Source organism: Hyperolius riggenbachi, chromosome 12 (genome assembly GCF_040937935.1).
Source record: "Hyperolius riggenbachi isolate aHypRig1 chromosome 12, aHypRig1.pri, whole genome shotgun sequence".
Taxonomy (NCBI): Eukaryota; Metazoa; Chordata; class Amphibia; order Anura; family Hyperoliidae; genus Hyperolius; species Hyperolius riggenbachi.
This window is the reverse complement of record NC_090657.1, coordinates 135,520,063-135,540,567: the sequence shown is the minus strand read 5'-3', so window position 1 is coordinate 135,540,567 and position 20,505 is coordinate 135,520,063. Positions and strand designations below refer to the sequence as shown.

The 20,505-nt window shown below is 41.2% G+C and overlaps 1 protein-coding gene across 4 annotated transcripts in view; it reads right to left on the bottom strand.

Moving 5' to 3' along the window:
• Positions 1–20,505, bottom strand: part of CDH22 (cadherin 22) — an 804,629-nt gene that overhangs the window by 667,788 nt on the left and 116,336 nt on the right. The gene's annotated exons all lie outside the window — the stretch shown is intronic.

The following is a 20,505-nucleotide window of genomic DNA, read 5'->3' as shown; positions in this document are numbered from 1 at the left end:
GCAGAAGCATGTCACTGCAACAAGTCTTTGATCTTGAAAAATGCCTCCTGTGTGCCCTACAGGCTACACGTAGCAGCTACAAATCTCCAGCTGCAGCATTTTGTTATCCTGTGTAGCTGCTAATAACTGTGACAAGCTGGCAGTAATTTGTAGTTCACAGGAATGTATATCATCAGGTGCAGGCCCCGGAATTTGGACAGCCATTCTGTCCCACTGCTGTCCACCACTTTCACTGTACCAGGAACCCCTGGTGCCCCCCCCCCTCCCCTCATTGATGTCAAGGTGAATCGCATGCCAGGTGCATGCTATACAGGGTAAAAACCTGGGATTTCCAGGCTGTGGACCTTTTGTGTTCCCACAACTGCACCAATGAACAGGAAGGTGCAGTTAAGAGGCTAAGGGCGTGACAGAGGAGTGGTCTCATGGAGCAAGGAGAATGATGAATGGAAGTCGGACATGTCATGGATAACATGCAATGTATGACATGTCCATTGCAACTGACACAACAGAAGTGGTAAGAACTACGGGGCCATGACCCCTTTGTAAACGCATCCTTACTGACCCCTCCCATATCATCTGAGCAATGGGGGCTACCCAAACCCAACTCACTTCGGGTAACTTGCTGGTACCAAACTTGAAGCAGTTAACTATGATTAAATATGGCTTAGTGGGACTTTAACAACTTAAGCCCACAGGGTTGACATTTTTTTGCATCTGAGCAACTTTCACCTCCCATTCATTTGCCAATAACTTTATCACTACTCATTACAATGAATGGATCTATACCTTGTTTTTTTCCTCCACCAATTAGGCTTTTTGTGGGTGATACACTTTGCTGAAAATTTATTTATTCTAAATCCATTTTAACAGGAATATTAAGAAAGAAATGGAAAAAAATCATTATTTATCAGCTTTTGGCCAATATAGTTTGAAATTCATACATGCTACCATAATTAAAACCCATGTACTTTATTTGCCAATTTGTCCTGCTTATTACACCATATAAATTATGTCCCTATCACAATGTATGGCGCCGATATTTTATTTGGAAATAAAAGGTGCAATTTTTCAATTTGCGTCCATCACTATTTACAAGCCCATAATTTAAAAAAAATATATTCATATACTCCTTTGACATGCATATTTATAAAGTTCAGACCCTTGGGTAACTATTTATATTTTTTTGTTTTTTTATTATTTTACATTTTTTTTTTAATTAAATATTGTATGTGGGTAATTAGTGGTGTGGGAGGTAAACAGTAATTTTTTAATGTAAAAAGTGTGCATGTATAATGTAACATGCATGTGGGTGTAGTTTTACTATTTGGCCACAAGATGGCCACAGTCAAATAGTCCTAGGAGCAATCGAGCTCGCTCCCAGGAAGAAAGAAGACCTGGAACTTTTTTGCACGCAGAAAAGCTGCAGCGTCTGGAGAGACGCTGTCGGCTTTTCTCCCGGGGGATGCGATCGGTGAAAGGGATCTATAATCCCTTTCACTAAACGCTGGGTAAACGGCAGGTAGCGGGAGCGCGCACGGGGGGGGGGGGGGCGCGGGAGTGTGCGCAGCCTAACTGGACGAGAAATCTCGTCCAGTTAGGCTTGAGTATTTAAAGGGGTATTTATCAATGTATCTGTAATGCTGGGGGTCATACTTTCTAACCACCCAGCGCAACAAGGCTAAGTAACTGGATAATGGAAGAGGCTCCACAGATGGACACAGGGGTAATGAACAAGGAAGCAAAATTGCCTAGAGCAACTGCAGCTCTGGGCTGCCTATCAGGCTAGATGCTATGTGAAACAATACACAATAGACATAGTCGGTAACAGGCTTGGGTCATACACATTAATTCAGATGTCAGTCGTATTGAAAGGATTAGGCAGATTCGTAGTCGAGAGGCAGGCAAAGGTTGGTACACAATACAATATTACAATAATACAATACTGACTGACTACAGTACATGTATATCATGCTGATGCGCAATATATGAAATGTAGCTCTCAAATAACTCCCTAGCTAAAGCACAAGTAATGACAATAACAAGACAGACAACAGACAGACAGACGGAATGCTCAGCCAATCTAGTCGCTGTTTCAGCGACGGCAACATTCACACTGAGATAAACAAAACTAACAGGTAGGAGCGAACTAATGGCAGCCACTGCTATAGTTCGTCCTCAAGAACAAGGCTAGAAGAAATACTACCAGTCACCAATGTGGTGCTGGCAGAATCTAACTATCATGATCAAAAGGACTTCACTGACCCCAGTAGGTCAGCAAACGTTCAGCAGACATGACAATACAGAGCAAGGCATTATACATTTACTATAACAACTTTCACAACATAGACCCAACGACAACTCAGAGTTGGGCTATGTTGGGCGTGGTCTGAAATGGGAGGCAGACTTTTATGCTGGCATCAGCCAATGGATGCACGTATGCAAATTCCCACACAGCTGAATGGTAATCATTCCATCCTGGCCTGATTACCACTTGTTAGTTGAAAGATTAACATAACAAATGCATGCAGTACTATGCAGCAACATGCATGCAGGAAATCCAGGGCTGTCTGGCTGCAATTCAACTGCAGCAAACCATAGGAGTAATCCTGATTGCAATCATTCTGCAGTTCAAAGCAGTTCAGGATGCTAACGACAATACGACTCACTGCGAATGCGCAACCAAATGCAAGCAGACAAGTTAGAACTGCCCAGTTGCAGCTCCACTGCAAGCGACCGAACATGCTACAGGAGAGATCCTGACAGTATATTTTGAAAACCAAGGGGTTAATTGGAGAATGCCGAAGACAAATATAACAAATTATCAAACAAACATCACACATGACAAAGACATGTACAGATATAGTACACTATAAAGGAGAAGTAGGTTGTAATGTTGTTTTATATCAGATAAGCAGAGTACACATATGACTGATTTGTCCCACTCATATTCACAGAATAGGCTCCGATACAGGATAATTCTTCTATTTTAGGGAATAGTTCTCCACAACTGGAGATCCCTATAGAGAAAAAGGTGCCTGTTTCAATATTGAAATGTTTTATACATAAAAGTTTTTGAGCCAAGATGTTCATAAATCTCAATGCACTTTGTGAAACATCTATACATTAGAGTTCACTTCTTCAGAAGAGAATCCTGGCATCCGTGAGTAAAGCAGGTTTCAGTAGAAGTCTCGGTTCCCATGTGGTTCAAATTATGACCAACATGTCGGAAACTGCTTGGACTCCAAATTGTGATCCAATCTATTAGGTACCCTTGCTGCCATGTACACAAGTTTGGCAGAGTAGCTTAGTTGGATCTGTGACGAGTCTTTTTTTCCTGGATGACAGGCAGTCCCTTGTTTTGATATTTTTTCCTCCAAAAAAATCACGCTGGTTCCCTGGGTATGGTTTCTCTCCATGGAACTATGTGTGGCAGACTGATCAGATGTGAGCTCAACAAGCCGTTTCATACAAATTTGTGTGTTTGGATAATTCTATGATCTTCAATGATTATAATGGAAGACAATATTTTTTATAATTATAGGTACTTAATTGCATGGACGCCATCAGTAAGCAATTATTAGACGTGGCTCACCTGATGAAGGCATGGATAAGTTGAAACACGTTGCGATGGACCTGGCACACGTAAGCACCACAGCAGGCACCTTTGGTCCTCTTCCTGGATCACAACCACTACTGATAACAGCAGTTCCCAGATCGCAATCTTTTACAAGCCCTGCTATACAGCTAAGCACTGAGGAGTCACTAGAGTGCAATACCAAATTGATTACTGGTTGGTCCACCGGTTTGTGCAGTGCAAGATTTCCCATCCAAGTAATGGTCATGTCTAGGAGAACTCTAGGAGAAGCATGTGATTTGTTTGATCAGCTAACAGATTTCCAAAGTTCTGATTTGCTGTGACCACATCCTGCTTTAGCACATGCTCATGACTAGCAAATCAGAAGACTTGCATATCTATCACCTGACCAAACTGATCACATGATTCTCCATGAGCTCTCCTAGTCATGACCATAACTACTCATAGGCAGGAGAATGGAAAATATAGCAGCATCACACATTACGAGGGAAAAAGGTGACAGCACTTGTTTGAGAATAATATTATGGTGGCTTCACTTTATATGTTTCTCTCCTGAGGTCATCACAGGAGTAGGGAGGGGTTGGGTGAGGCAAGGGGAAATACAGAGAGGGGCCATATGAAGATATCACCAAGATGCCTTTTGATTATTTTTCTCAGAATTCCCTTTTAAATATATTGTGTAAAAGCAATAGTAGTGCTCAGAATCACAGTACAAAAGGGGATCAAGCCATTAAATACAAATTAAGAAGAAAATTAGTATGTACAATCATTCCTTTCATCTGCATCGACATTCTTGGCAACATAACCTAAAGGGTGTCACCGTCACCTACTTTCTAGAGCCCCAAAAGAGCACTAATTGCACAGAAAATGACAATGACTGATGGCAAGGTATATCTATTCATGCTGTAGTGCATGGGCCAGTGAATGTGACAATCACCAGAAACACAGCACACGCTCTGCAAGTAGTATTTAAGAGTTTCTCACAGATCATTGAGTCTGTTATCTAGAAACAGCTTCCCAGTTTGGGCAATATGTCTCAGAATCTGTGTTGCTATGGAAAAGTAGCCATTTGAGACATGGGCTTAAAGTAGTCATTACTTTTATTTTCACACTCATTGCCAAAGCATTGAGCCACCCACTCATTAACACAATTTTGCTCATGCTGATAGACCAGAAAGACTAACAAATATCACAGAGAAGAAGAGGCAGAGAGCAGGCTTCATACAACACATTAAAGCAGTTTTTTTATACATGAATATATTTTAGATCCGCCTATTCTCGTATGGAAAGTATTGATCCCAATAACTAAGCACTACTGCAGGGGGTAGGGGCATAGGATGACTGTATTTTACATGTAAAGAACATGGATTAATTCAGTTAAAGCAAAAATCTGCCTTATAAGTTCAAAGTACATACAGATATAATGAGCAATATAGATTTGCCCGTGTCTGTTTTCTCTTTTTGCAGTCTGAAGGTTTTATAATTCATGCTTTAAGTTGAATTGGTGTACATGGGCACAGGAAGTCTCTTCCCTATAATTGACTTCCGCAAATATCTGGTTGCAAACCATTTCACTGCCAAGAAGGCTTTCATCGAGATACCAGCCCCTGCTGGGGTCCAGGTGACTGAAATACTGCCAACAGATAGTCACGCTCCTAACAAAGGGTTCTTATGTAAAACTTCAACCTAACAACAGGTGTGGAAGTGACAACTAGGTGCCATTTGGGAAATTTGGGCACCCATTATTGGAGGAACTCACAGATGCCCATTTAAATATTTTGGGTGCCAAAATTTTTTTTTAGATATTTCGGTGGATTGGTGGTTAATGTTAGGCGTGGGGGAGGGTGGGTGGTTAGGGTTAGACATGGGTGGGTAAGGTTAGGCATCAATAGAGGAGGGTTCAGTGTGAGAATTTTATTAGCACAAAAGTAAGGATAACAGGTTTCATGCGACGACTTCTTCAGGCCAGTTAAGATGGAGTGTCTTCTTCCAGCCCTTCCTCAATCACGCTCCCATGACCAGATACATTTTGTGCATGCACAGTTTAAGTCTTTAAAACTGTGCATACACAGCACACTTCAGCCCATGGAAGCACAAAATCAAGGAGTCGCGTGGCTGGGGCCACACATGCGCAGTGGTCAGGGACTGGTACAGTCAGCAAGCTTTCACAGGGATACAGGGGGGCACAATGGAGCAGATCAGGAGGAAACTGAGGGACCAATAAGGCTACATAAGTAAAAAAAAATGTTCCCCGTCTCAGGTTTACTTTAATTGGTTGGACAAATCTGATTTATTAATTTTATAGCAAAGTACGCACTTACAACTTTTCAATTTTTACTTTTTTATATACATAGAAGATGTATTTTGTTATTATTCCACTTCAGTAATTATGACTATATTGTTAAGCCCATTACTTAAAATCCAGATGAAAATCCTTGTCAAGCGACAAAACCAAATACTGAGGAGAATGAAAACGTTTGTAAGGCACTGTACTTATTCATATGCATGTCAAGTTTGTATTTAGCGGTTAGCCTAGACTTCTACAAATGCATTGGAAAAGCCAGAAACGCATCACAAGATGTATTTTCTGGTTGACGGCACATGCATTGAATTTTGCTTTGCACTGCTGAAATTGACTAATTTGTATGCATGTATTTATTTTTGCGTCTGACTAATTAGCATGTTCTTAAGATCATGCCAACTTTGGGTCCTAATTTACTTACAGATGATTTAAGACAATGTGAAAAAAAGCCTATGTCCACATCAAACATCCTTACATGCAATCACACACAGATTTGCAAGAAGACAAAAACATTTTTAAAAAATAAAAATTAAATAAAGAGATTTTCCTTTTTAAAGAGACTCTGTAACATGAAAAAGATCCCCTGGGGGGTACTCACCTCGGGTGGGGGAAGCCTCCGGATCCCAATGAGGCTTCCCACGCCGTACTCTGTCCCACGGGGGTCTCGCTGCAGCCCTCTGAACAGCCGGCGACAGTCCCGACTGTAATTTCAATATTTACCTTTGCTGGCTCCAGCGGGGGCGCTGTGGCTGCTTTCCTCTCCGAACTACACGGAAATACCCGATCTCAGTCGGAAACTTGCGCCTGCGCAGTAGAGCAGACCTGACGGCGATCGGGTATTTCCGTATAGTTCGGAGCCGACAGCCGTCAGAGCGCCTGCGCAGGAGCCAAGAAGGTAAATATTACGTCACGGCTGCACGGAGGGCTGCAGCGAGACCCCCGTGGGACAGAGGACGGCGTGGGAAGCCTCATTAGGATCCGGATGCTTTCCCCATCCGAGGTGAGTACCCCCCAGGGGATTTTTTGAGGTTACAGATCCTCTTTAACCACTTCTGGATTTGTGGTACGTATATACACTCCCCTGTAAAGCTCATCTGCAGATCAGAGGCGTGTATATACGCACTGCTGTGTTTGTGTCCTCTGCACGCAATCGCGGGCGCGCATGCGCGTGCACCCGTGGCCATCCTAGCGCTTGGCTGTTTGTGAATCGGAACTAAGTTCCCTAAAGCCAGTACTGTGCCCCCAGTAAAGAACGGTCACTGCCACAGGCAACGGCAGTGATGGTGGGCGCGAACGCGCATGCACCTGCCGGGCTCTGAATGGCTGTGGTTGTTGAGAGGGAACTCTTGTTCCCTTAAGCCAATCACAGTGCCTTTAATATTGAATAATTGCTGACATAGCCAATGGCATTCATAAAAAGTTTGTAAACATGTTACAAACTATCTCCTGCAGTAACAGTTACTGAGATCACTCGTGAGAGAGATCTCAGATAACTTGACCTGCAGCAGATTGAGGAGGTTAGCATTTTTATCAGTCCTGAGACATAAAATAGTGCCAGTGCTTCCCGACTTACTTAGCTACTGCCATTGCCTGTGCTATATTGGCGCAGATTTCAGGCACCCAGTCTTGAAATAACCTAGTATAGCTCCTTTTGGCCTTTTTCATATGGAAGACTAAACGCAAACTTGTCGTGCAGCTTCCTGGCTGCCAGCCATAAGTGCCATTCGGGTGCAATTTAAATTTTGTAGCGGAGAACGTTTACTTAGCTTAGCAGTCCTTGTGGGATTGAATTTAACAGTCCAGTTCAAATGCAGGTATTGATATCAGAGTCCTTGAAACAAAGCATGCATTCGGTCCTTCCAGGAACGAATGTCTGGAGAAAGTGCTTTATTGATGGAATTTTGAAAGACAAAAAGTCTGGCCGAGGGGCAAGACTTTTATAGAATCTGACTTTTGAGGCTGGCCTCCCTTAAAGGGAACCTAAACTGAGAAGGATATGCATTTTTTCTTTTAAAATAATACCAGTTGCCTTACTCTCCTGCTGATCCTGTGTCTCTAATACTTTCAACCACAGCCCCTGAACAAGCATGCAGATAAGGTGCTCTGACTGAAGTCAGACTGGATTAGCTGCATGCTTGTTTCAGGTGTGTGATTAAGCCACTACTGAAGCCAAAGCAATCAGCAGGATTGCCAGGCAACTGGTATGGTTTAAAAGGAAACATCCATATCCCTCTCAGTTTAGGTTCCCTTTAAGAGTAAGTGGGGCAGCTGCCCTGCAGAGCCAAGGCTAAATAGCGACTTAAAAAGTGTTAAGCATGGTTATTTTTAGTTGAATTATATCAAATGTTGTATATCATGCCAACATAAAATGAAAATAAATATAGCAGATAAGTTGTTGTATCTGTAGGGCTAATCTTAAAGGACACCTGAAGTGAGAAGGATATGGAAGCTGATATATTTATTTCCTTTTAAACAATGCAAATTGCCTGGCTGTCCTGCTGAGCCTCTGCCTCTAATACTTTTGACCATAGCCCCCAAACAAGCAGGCAGAGGAGATGTTGACTGAAGTCTGGTTATGTCACATGCTTGTTTCAGGTGTGTGATTCAGATAGTATTGCAGCCAAAGAGATCCGCAGGACAGTGCTGGGCCGAAATTACGCATTAGCGTAATTACGCATCGTAATTCACTACAAATGCACTGTAAGCATTACGTATAAGGGTACGGTATTACGCGTAATTAATTACGCGTAGACCGTAGGTTACGTTATTACGCGTAACAAATTACGCGTAAGACAGTAAACTCCCATTGAAATTACACAGTCTGCCGTAATCGCGTAATATTACGCTCCCGTATAATATAAAAAAGCCGCCGACTTTAAGGGTTAATAGCAAAGCCCCCTTAAGTGCTAAGAGCCTCAAATTTGGAGAATATATTAAGGAGATCAGAAGGAATAAGAGGAAAAAATTTTTTTTTCAAACAGACCTTATAGTTTTTGAGAAAATCGATTTTTAAGTTTCAAGGGCAAAAATGTCTTTTAAATGCGGAAAATGTCAGTTTTTTTTGCACAGGTAACAATAGTGTTTTATTTTCATAGATTCCCCCAAGTGGGAAGAGTTTTACTTACTTCGTTCTGAGTGTGGGAAATATAAAAAAAACCGACGTGGGGTCCCCCCTCCCAGACCTCTTTAACCCCTTGTCCCCCATGCAGACTGGGATAGCCAGAATGCGGAGCACCGGCCGCGTGGGGCTCCGCACCCTGACTATACCAGCCTGCATGGTCCATGGATTGGGGGGTCTCGGAAGGGGAGGGGCAGCCAAGCTTTCCCCTCCCCCTCCGAGCCCTTGTCCAATCCAAGGACAAGGGGCTCTTCTCCACCTCCGATGGGCGGTGGAGGTGGAGGCCGCGATTTTCTGGGGGGGGGTTCATGGTGGCATCTGGGAGTCCCCTTTAAAAAGGGGTCCCCCAGATGCCCACCCCCCCTCCCAGGAGAAATGAGTATAGAGGTACTTGTACCCCTTACCCCTTTCCTTTAAGAGTTAAAAGTAAATAAACACACAAACACATAGAAAAAGTATTTTAATTGAACAAAAAACATAACCACGAAAAAAGTCCTTTAATATTCTTAATTAACCATTAATACTTACCTGTCCCTTTAAAAGCCAGTTCCCACGCAATATCCTCGGAAATATACTAATCAGTTACAATGTAACAAAGTTGTTACAATGTAACAACTTTGTTACTTTGTAACACCACCGCACCCGACGTCACTCGCCGCTCACCCGCCGGCCGCTGCATACACTCTAAGTCCCCGCCGGCTCCCGCCGTCCACTCCGCCCACACCTGTCACCCATATACATGCTGGCACCCATGGGTGCCAGCATGTATATAGGTGACATGTGGGAGAGGCGGGGAGGGCAGCGGAGCCGGCGGGGACTTAGCGTCCTAAACCCGACAGAGCTCTGAGCTATATAGCTCAGAGCTCTCGAAAGCATCTTTGTATTTGGGCTCCAAGGAGCCCCATTGGTCCTTAGCAGACCAATGGGGTTCCTTTCTTCTTAAAGGAAATGGGTAAGGGGTACAAGTACCTCTATACTTATTTCTCCTGGGAGGGGGGGTGGGCATCTGGGGGACCCCTTTTTAAAGGGGACTCCCAGATTCCACCATGAACCCCCCCCAGGAAATCGCGGCCTCCACCTCCACCGCCCATCGGAGGTGGAGAAGAGCCCCTTGTCCTTGGATTGGACAAGGGCTCGGAGGGGGAGGGGAAAGCTTGGCTGCCCCTCCCCTTCCGAGACCCCCCAATCCATGGACCATGCGGGCTGGTATAGTCAGGGTGCGGAGCCCCACGCGGCCGGTGCTCCGCATTCTGGCTATCCCAGTCTGCATGGGGGACAAGGGGTTAAAGAGGTCTGGGAGGCGGGACCCCACATCTTTTTTTTAAATATTTCCCACATTCAGAACGAAGTAAGTAAAACTCTTCCCACTTGGGGGAATCTATGAAAATAAAACACTATTGTTACCTGTGCAAAAAAAACTGACATTTTCCGCATTTAAAAGACATTTTTGCCCTTGAAACTTAAAAATCGATTTTCTCAAAAACTATAAGGTCTTTTTGAAAAAAAAAATTTCCTCTTATTCCCACTGATTCCCTTAATATACCCTGTGAATTTGGTGTTCCTAAATTTTAAGCAGGCTTTGCTATTAACCGTTAAAGTCGGCGGGTTTTTAAATGTATATATTTTTCCTTTGAAACTTTAACATCGATTTTCTCAAAAACTATAAGGTCTTTTTGAAAAAAAAAAAAATTTCCTCTTATTCCTTCTGATCTCCTTAATATATTCTCCAAATTTGAGGCTCTTAGCAATTAAGGGGGCTTTGCTATTAACACTTAAAGTCGGCGGCTACCTAACATTGATCCATGCGTCAACTTTTCCGCTTGGCAGCATGACCTTACACATTAATTGCTAGTAGGATTTTACGCGTAAGCCTATAACGTAACAACCTGAATTACGGTATTCTTACGCGTAATTGCGTAAGGGCTATGCGTAATTACAGACATGTACCGTAATTCAATGTCTACGCCGTAAGCGTAATTCCGTAATGCGTAATAGCGAAAAATTACGCGTAATGATCCGTAAGCGTAGCTTTTTCCATTACGCCCAGCACTGCTGCAGGATGCCAGGCAACTCAGTGTTTAAAAGGAAATAAATATAGCAGCCTCCATATTCCTCTCAGTTCAGGTATCTTTTAAATACAACTTTCACAAAATCTCATATTCTTGTTGAGTTTAAGGGCTGAAAGTGTCAGTTTTTAGTCTAAGGCATGTTTATAATCAAGCTGAGGTTAGATTCATACTATGGATAGTGACAGCAGGTCTGCTGTTATCCACAGCATGACCCCCTGTTCACAGTGTCTCTGTTGTGTCTATTGCATTGGACAGGTTAGATTATATGTTGCATACTATTATGACATGTCGAACTTCCATTCAGCATTCAAAAAAACGTGCAGCTCAGAATTTTGCATTCAAAATACAGAACAGACTTGTCTGAGCGGATTCTATCCCGAACATAGGATTTGTCGATATGTCCATTGAGGTCTGTTCCATTAACTGGACTGTTCTTGACTGTAGTGTGAATGTAGCCTTATAACCTGTTATTTATCTAGCTCCTACACATAGAAATAATAACTCTTAATCGCTATCCTGTTATCAAGAATGCACACACGTTATTGGTTCTACTTAGTTCTCAGGAGATTTGCTGCTGTAGTCAGATTAAAAATAACGTTGAGTTATACAGTAGCAAGAAAAGGTATGTGAACCCTTTAGAATTATATGAATTTCTGCACAAATTGGTCATATAATATGATCTGATCTTCATCTAAATCACAAAAATAAACAATCACAGTTTGACTAAACTAATACCACACAAATAATTAAACGTTTCCATGTTTTTATTGAACATACCATGTAAACATTCATGGTGCAGGTAGAAAAAGTATGTGAACTGCTAGACTAATGACATCTCCCAAGAGCTAAACGGAGTGAGGGGTCAGCAAGCTGGAGTCCAATCAATGAGATGAGATTAGAGGTGTTGGTTACAGCTGCCCTTTCCTATATAAAACACACACCAGTTTTGGGTTTGCTTTTCCCAAGAAGCATTGCCTGATGTGAATGATGCCTCGCACAAAAGAGCTCTCAGAAGACCTATAATTAAGAATTGTTGACTTGCATAAAGCTGGAAAGGGTTATAAAAGTATCTCCAAAAGCCTTGCAGTTAAAGACAAATTTTCTATAAACTGAGAAAGTTCAGCACTGCTGCTACTCTCTAGGAGTGGCCGTCCTGTAAAGATGACTGCAAAAGCACAGCGCAGAATGCTCAATGAGGTGAAGATGAATCCTAGTGTGTCAGCTAAAGACTTACAAAAGTCTTTGGCATATGCCAACATCCATGTTAGCGAATCTACGATATGTAACACACTAAAACAAGAATGGAGTTCATGGGAGGATGCCACAGAGGAAGCCACTGCAGTCCCCCCAAAAAAAACAATTGCTGCACATTTAAAGTTTGCAAAAGAGCACCTGGATGTTTCACAGCAGCACTGGCAAAACATTCTGTGGACAGATGAAACCAAAGTTGAGTTGTTTGTAAGAAACTCACAGCACTATGTGTGGAGAAAAAGGAGGCACAGCACACCAACATCAAAACTGTATCCCTACTGTTAAGTATGGTGATTGGGGGACATGTGGGGGCAAAATGTTGGTAAGTGTATAGGCAGGCCAACTGGCATCTTTGAACTTCTTTGGAGGGAGTGCTTTTGAAACAATTAAAATAAACTTTGAGAATCCCCCATAAGGAGATAAAGTCGGTAAGAGTTTCTACTGCTACATAGAACAAGTATACTGGATTTTTTTTTTTACTTTCTGACAAGTGTATGTATACATATGCATTTAAAATGAACTTAGAAATGATTTAGTCAATGGTTGCATTGTAAAAATCTTACCTCACCCTGATTTAGATTTCTAAATTTTTCAGATATGGTAGCATGTTTACTGCTGGCAATGTGAATCCCTATGGAATATTCTTTTCCTCTGTGAAGTGAGCAGGAACATCATTGACGTAAACTCAGAGTGCTCTGGGAGAGAAGGCTGCACGATACCAACAGACAGCAAAATAATGATATCAGGCATTTCTGAAGCGGCAATTAAGATAATTAACCAATTTAGCCCGCGGGTTGTTTCACAGAAGCAATTTTCACATGTCAGCACTCTTCCCATTTATTAACCAATAACTTTATCATTGCTTATCACACCTAAATGATCTAGATCTTGTTTTTCTCTCCACAAATTAGACTGTTTGGGTGTGATACTTGATCTTTGTAATTACTTTATTTTCTATGCATTGCATAGGGAATTACAAAAAAAGAATTGAAAAATTGTTAAGCTTGGAGGTGTATTCTCCACAGTCAGCAGGCAACACATAAGCTGACTTGAAGGAGGTACACACACCAGCACAAGGAATCAGGATATTCCCAGTTTAGTGGAGGAGAGGACTGACTCCAATAGGAGATTGTGGTGCACAGAGCCGGTGCAGATCCAAACAGCCACAAACAACACTTTCGTGATAACGTCTCAGCGCAAAGTAGCGCTGAGCGCATAAACCAGGACTGAGGAGATCAGGACAGGTAGACAGAATGAACGCTTGCTTAACTAGCCACTACTTAGTGACAGCAAGCGTCCACAATAAAACAGACTGGAATGAGGTAGCCAATGCGTTTGCAGCGATGGCGTGCCTCACAAAGACAGGACAGGATAGTCAGGAAATAGCAGGATCAAGATAGATGAACGTAACACAGATAAATATACAATAAGTATGATTTCCTAGCGTATTACAATTACAGCTATCAATGAAACTATTTGTAACGTCTGACTAACATATGTATATATCGGCAATGAACCGATATATGACATAAGCAGGAACACTGACTAGGACTGGAACGATACAGGGAACAGGACTCAGAAGGATTCGCTATCTCTTCGCAGAGATGAACGCAATCCACAAACAGGACCAGGATAACTAGCTCAGCACGGGGGATCACGATACGCGCAACCACCAAAGCGTGCTGGAACGCTGACTAACGGAACACAGGATATAAACAGTTCGTGTACGTATATATCAGCGACACTGATGTATCAACGTAACACGAATACAAGGAAAATAACAAAATGCGCAAGTATGCGTATATATTGGCGATGAACCAATATATGACACAAGACAAGCAGAGTAACAACTTCTAGAACAAGAGCAGAACTAGGAGGACTCGCTGACCCCTTCGCAGGAGTCAGCGCAGTCCACACGGACTAGGAACGAGGTGGGGCACGAGCAGAGTAACAGACAGAATCTGAGACTATGGTAGCCCATGAGGCATTGCAGGAAGCAGTTCTTTATACTGAGGTAATCCAATGGGAGCAGACCTGCAGATTCCCACACAAGTGAATGGTAATTAATCACAGGCTGATAGCAGGAAAAGGCAGACAATGATATGCAGCCTGCAGGAAAGGGATTGCCCCTCCATTGCAGCAGACAATGTTTGTTTACACAAAAGCATATTAAACTGTCATTAACTTCAGAGCGACTGCAGATGGAATCAGCAACTAGTTTAAGTGCAAACCAAACTATGCAAGCAAATGCATGTAATGGCATTAGAACTGCTTGGTTTGCAATACCACTGCAGTCAGCAGTAAACGCTGCAGAAGCGATCATAACAAAAATACACAATTTTGCCAATTTTACCCACTCTAGTTTTAAAATAAACAGTACTACTATAGATACAATCCACACATTTTATTTGCCCATTTGTCCCGGCTATCACAACATTTAAATTTTGTTCCCAGTACAAAGTATGGCAACAAGATATTTTTTTTGTACCCCATCAATAAATACAAGCCCTTATTTGCTACAATAAAAGTAATATAGCCTCATTACATACATACAATGGTTAATTTGCATATATTCAGCAGTGGTGCCTGGGAGACATCTCGAGCTCACTCCAACCTGAATTATCGCAAATTCTTTCTGTTTTAGGAAAGCAAACTTTTGTTTTACATACATATAAAAATACATAAATAAAATGGTTCCCTTAGAGTCTAAGCTTTTTTTTAATGTATTTTTTAACCTTTTTTTTTACTATATGCATTTCTGTTTGGTAAACTTTAACTTTACTTTTTGACCACTAGATAGCACTATACACAATCATCAGCGCTGCGTAATATGTTGGCACTTTATACATACAATAAATAAATAAATAAATAAAATCATGAAAGTTACCAGGAAGCGTTCAATAATTTTTTAACTACATTTGTTACTTTCACTTTTATGAATGAATATTCCTCAGGATTTGAGGCATGTTCATTCACAGGCACTTCGAGTGACTCGGGAACACGTTCTCCTTCACCTATCGCCGCCATGTAAATCCCGCCATGAATGAGCAGCGTGAGGACGTGAGTGCCGGTATGTCCAGACTGACAATACAGCTCAAAGTAAGCACATACAGTGGGATGCAAAAGTTTGGGCAACGTTGTTAATCGTCATGATTTTCCTGTATAAATCGCTGGTTGATACGATTAAATTGATTCCGACTGTTCTCACTATTTGTCGCTTCTGTTTATATGAAATTTTTCTTGTGCTGCCACTTCAATTCCCTCAATATGTTCCTAACTGTGGAAACAGCTGAAATCTTTGAGAAAACTCTTTGTAACCTTCTACTAAACCGTGATGGTGAACTATCTTTATCTTCAGGTCAATTGAAAGTTGTTTTGAGACCCCCATGTTGCTACTCTTCAGAGAAATTTAAAAGAGGGAAACTATCAATTGACCCTCTTAATTACTCTTTCTCATAATTGGATTCACCTGTGTATGTAGGTCAGAGGTCACTGAGCTTACAAAGCCAATTTGAGTTCCAATAATTAGTTCTAAAGGTTTTGGAATCAATAAAATGACAACAGTGCCCAAATGTATGCACCTGCCTAATTTTATTTAAACAATTATTGCACACTTTCTGTAAATCCAATAAACGTCATTTCACTTCTCAAATATCACTGTGTGTTTCTCCTATATGATATATTTAACTGACATTTTTAATCGTAACAACCAACGATTTATACAGGGAAATCATGACAATTAACAACCTTGCCCAAACTTTAACATCCCACTGTATATACAGCCACTTTGGGTTAAGTGGTTAAGGCATAATGGGTATCCTGAATAGTTTATTGAATTCTACTAATTACAGTTCCTCTTTAACAGCCCTTCCCTGCTTAGAAATAATGTACAGAAATATGAAAAACCTTGGTCCCTTGTCTTCTGCTGTGGGTACTGATAAACAATATATTGAAAAGGCAGCATGCTTCTTGGTTGTTTAGAACAATCACCACTTGCTTTGTGACACCATGAATTAACTAGCACAAGCCATTCTGTAAACTGTCTCAAAGCTCAAATTCAGCCAACGCTTTTAAATAGCATATAAAAGAGGCTAGATTTGCTTTAAGGTTTTTGATTACCCACTGGGAGCTTTTCTCAATACTTTCTGCCCAAGTTTGAAAAGAAATGTGCAAGCAACAATAAAATTCTAGTGTAGAACAGGCTTGGAACCTCTTTTAAACTTGAATTACTGCAGATCAGTGGTCCACAATGCAGATGGGAGAACAGTGAAATCAAATAAAGATGAGGAGGCACTCCACTAGCATACAAACTTGAGTTTATGTGCTTAAACAGCAATACACAACGTTAAGGGGGTCTTGCCATTTAAAGTAGATCAGTGATTCATTTAAAAAAAAAAAAAAGTTTGCCTACTTAAAACCAACGGTATTTGCCATAATTCAGGTCGGAGAGAGCATATGATGTCTCCGACAATGTATCACCGCTGAATATGTAAATCATTCTTTGTTTACATAAAAAAAAAAAAAAAAAAGGTTTGAAGGATAACTGAAGTGAGAGGGATATGGAGGCTGCCATATTTATCTCCTTTTAAACAATACCAGTTGCCTGGCTGTGCTGCTGATCCTCTGCCTCTAATACTTTTAGCCATAGACCATGAACAAGTATGAAGCAGATCAGGTGTTTCTGACATGATTCTCAGATCTGACTAGATTAGCTGCATGCTTGTTTCTGGTGTTATTTATACACTACTGCAGCAAAACAAGATCAGCAGGACTGCTAGGCAACTGGCATTGTTTAAGAGGAAATAAATAGGTCAGCCTCCATATTATTCTCAAGTGGCCATATGCAGCCCAGTGTCAGCTCAATGTCACTACAGAACTTGCAGATATAGAATTATTACCCAATGTAGCTGAAACAAAGATTTCACTGATAACTCCAGTCTGGATATACATCCGAGCTCTTAAACTGTACAGCATAGAAATGTGTGACTTCCCCTTTTCACCTGCCAGCAAGTGTTGAAGGCAAAGTCAACACATACTGTACATGCTGGCAGCACATAGGTGAAGTGCACACATCTTTACATCCACTACAACTATTCAGCCCTGGGGAGATCAGTGCAGCCAGCAGTGAACACCCATAACCAGAAGCAACCCACAACACTCATCTGCATTTTTATTCAAATCGTTCAAACCATACTTGGGAAAACAGAATTTTTTAAGGTTCTCCTGATCTTTAGATTATCAGTAATCCTGAAAACCTGATTCATTTGATTTTGGATAATAAAACTTGGTAAAAGATACAGCAATGCACCTGTACAGCCTGGGCCCTGAATCTGATTAGAGAGAGATCAAATCATCCCTACACTGAACACAGAATTTCAATAGATTTCAACATAAAATATATAAAAAATACAGTTCAACGTTATGCAACATCTACTACCACTACCCTGCTGCGTCCATTCAACCCAAATGTTTCATCTGGTCAGATGGTAATTTTGATAGATTTTTTTTTCCTGCAAATTGAATGAAATTATGATTGATGTGGCTTGTAGTGCTACAGATTTCTGACAGATTTGCTAAGAGGGAAAAAGTGTGTATGGCCTACTCATTCATCATAAAAATGCATTCTTGATTATACTGTATAATCGGTACTTTTCCATTAGCCAGGCGCATCTGCCAGGTGGCGCTAATTACATTAATAGTCACGTAACAAAAGTGTACCCTACATTAAGCCGGTGGCAATGAAACCGATGAATCCGCCGGCTTCGGCTCTTGCTCTCCTCCCTCTTGCCTCTCTCCTATACAATACTGGCAACCGTGGGACATGCGTGACACTACTGTGCTCTAGTTTTGTTCAACTGAAAAAAAAATTGGCATGAGGTTCTTCTGTCTCCTGAACCCTGTTATTCAGCTCTCCAGTATGATCAGTTAAATAAATTACAAAAATACATTTTAGTAAAAAAATGTACAGGTTTCCTTTAAGCCAAGGAAAAGGCCAGATATGCTTTTAAAACTTGCAACCTTGAAGAGTTAATGGCTTGCTACATTTTGGGAACAGTGGAGAACAGTGACCCAGCAAATTTGGACTGTTTTTTAATGTTCTGCAATTAGATGGCAAAGTTTCAGTCTCTGACAAGGTCATATCTGAAAAGCAGTAGAGACACCGAAAGGTGTTCAATATAAGTGAAAAATTGTATTGTGTAGGGGTTGTCAATTTCATGATATATTGACCCAAGCAATTTTTCAATCATTTTTTTTTCATAACTGGGAAAAAAAATGTGTGTTCTGACATTGGTCAGATTTTTCAAATGTGCACGGACCTGTACATGTTTGTATGTATTGTATGTAATATATATATATACTATCAACTATTTTAAGCCCATCGTATCCCTATGTGCACTGTAGATTGCCTGCTGTTGTCTCCACAGTATTGTCCTCTGCACACTAGAACAAGCCTCTGGCCTGGCTAGCTGGTGCCCTTAAACTTTCCTGAATGTGTGCATGTGACTGCAATAACGCAAACTCCAATTCATTAATTGTGAGCAAGCACACCTGTATCCCAATAGGCCCCACATAAAGATGTAATACTTTGACACACAAAGGCCAATTAAAAAAAATCCTGTGCAGATTTGCTGAATCAATTAGGTTTTCAACCTTAGTGAATTAGCCCCAATGTCTGCCTATCAAATAGCTGTATTTTCAACTGACAGAATAACACAGGCCGTTTGTAACAAATGACAAGCCCCCCTCAACCCTTCCAGTTCCCTAGCATATTGATGAGATCCACAAACTACATACTAATAAATATAAACTTAGCCTCAGGACTGGCATATGTTGTTCAGCTTAGGACATCCCCATTCATTAACCCCGTAAATCATTAATGAGCTGTGCTGTGTGTCCCAGAATTCAAACGCGTGGGAATCCACAAGGAGATGCACATTGATTCCTACAGCAATCTTTCCGCCTTGGCAACAAGCAGAGAGAGATGTTGAAAGTGTTTAATGGGATGTGCAAAACAGACATTGTTCCAGCCCAGTTTTTATAACATTTAAATAAATTGGACCCTGACCTACTGTACCAGTCATTTCCACTGCCTGAAAACACAGCGGCAGAGCAGCTTATTAAGCAGACACAACATTAAATTATTTTCCCTGACTTATCTGTCACCATTTATCTTTAGTAAATGGATATGCCACATTTTAATATGCAAAAATAATTGTGTATTTCGTCACTGCATTGTAGACAGCGATTGCAGACCATGTTACTGTGCAGTGTATTATTCCGATAAGGGTTATTAAGCTTGTTTTATAGCGGTTCGCAGACAATGTGATTGGTGAAGCAAAAACCAGACCTGGCTCTGAATGTCACATCGTGAGGGGAGGGGTGGGGGCTGCAGCACCTTCTAAAAGCATATAAATTATAGTGATTAAGTGGAAAAGTTTGCATCGCATTCAGTAACACAGATCAAACAGCTCGACCTAGTACTTCTCACAAGAACAAGCCCTAAAACATGACATTTACTTTTATGTCAAGGTTTTTAATTCGCATAAGCAAGTTTACTGCAGCTGAGGCAGAATGATACGGAGGCCATTTTATTCAAGGAACAAGTAACATAAGTAGCTGACTGCAAAATAACGATCAAATTAAATCAGACACTATTTCCGGAGAAACAGCATTAAAGGGTAACTCCGCGGTATTGCAACATGTATCATTACCACTCGAGCCATTTGCAATGCATTGTTAACGGGTAATTCATCTTCTGTTCAGAAAAAATGCTTTATTTCTATACATAGTAAGGATTCAAGGCAAATCTTATATCAGCTTGTGTAATTTGTTTTTACATGCATGCAAGACACAGCGATGCCTCTGCTTTTGTAACATAAGTCAGGGACGGTCAACGAGATTAAAATGATTATTGATGCAGAATTTTTTAAATATATGAAGCTTGAAAATAGACCAATCAAGTGAAGTCAAGGTGAGATTGTATTGGTACATTTTTTTTTTAACTAGTTGTCACCCCGAGCCCGTGTCATCCCGAGGCATATGTCCCTGTCCCCGATAACCCACAGCGAGTGCCCATGCGCGCTCGCTGCCTGTTCGTACACTAACTTCGTTCCCATTCACCAATCAAAGTGCCTGTAATCAATGTTCACTGGCATCAATGAGATGCTGG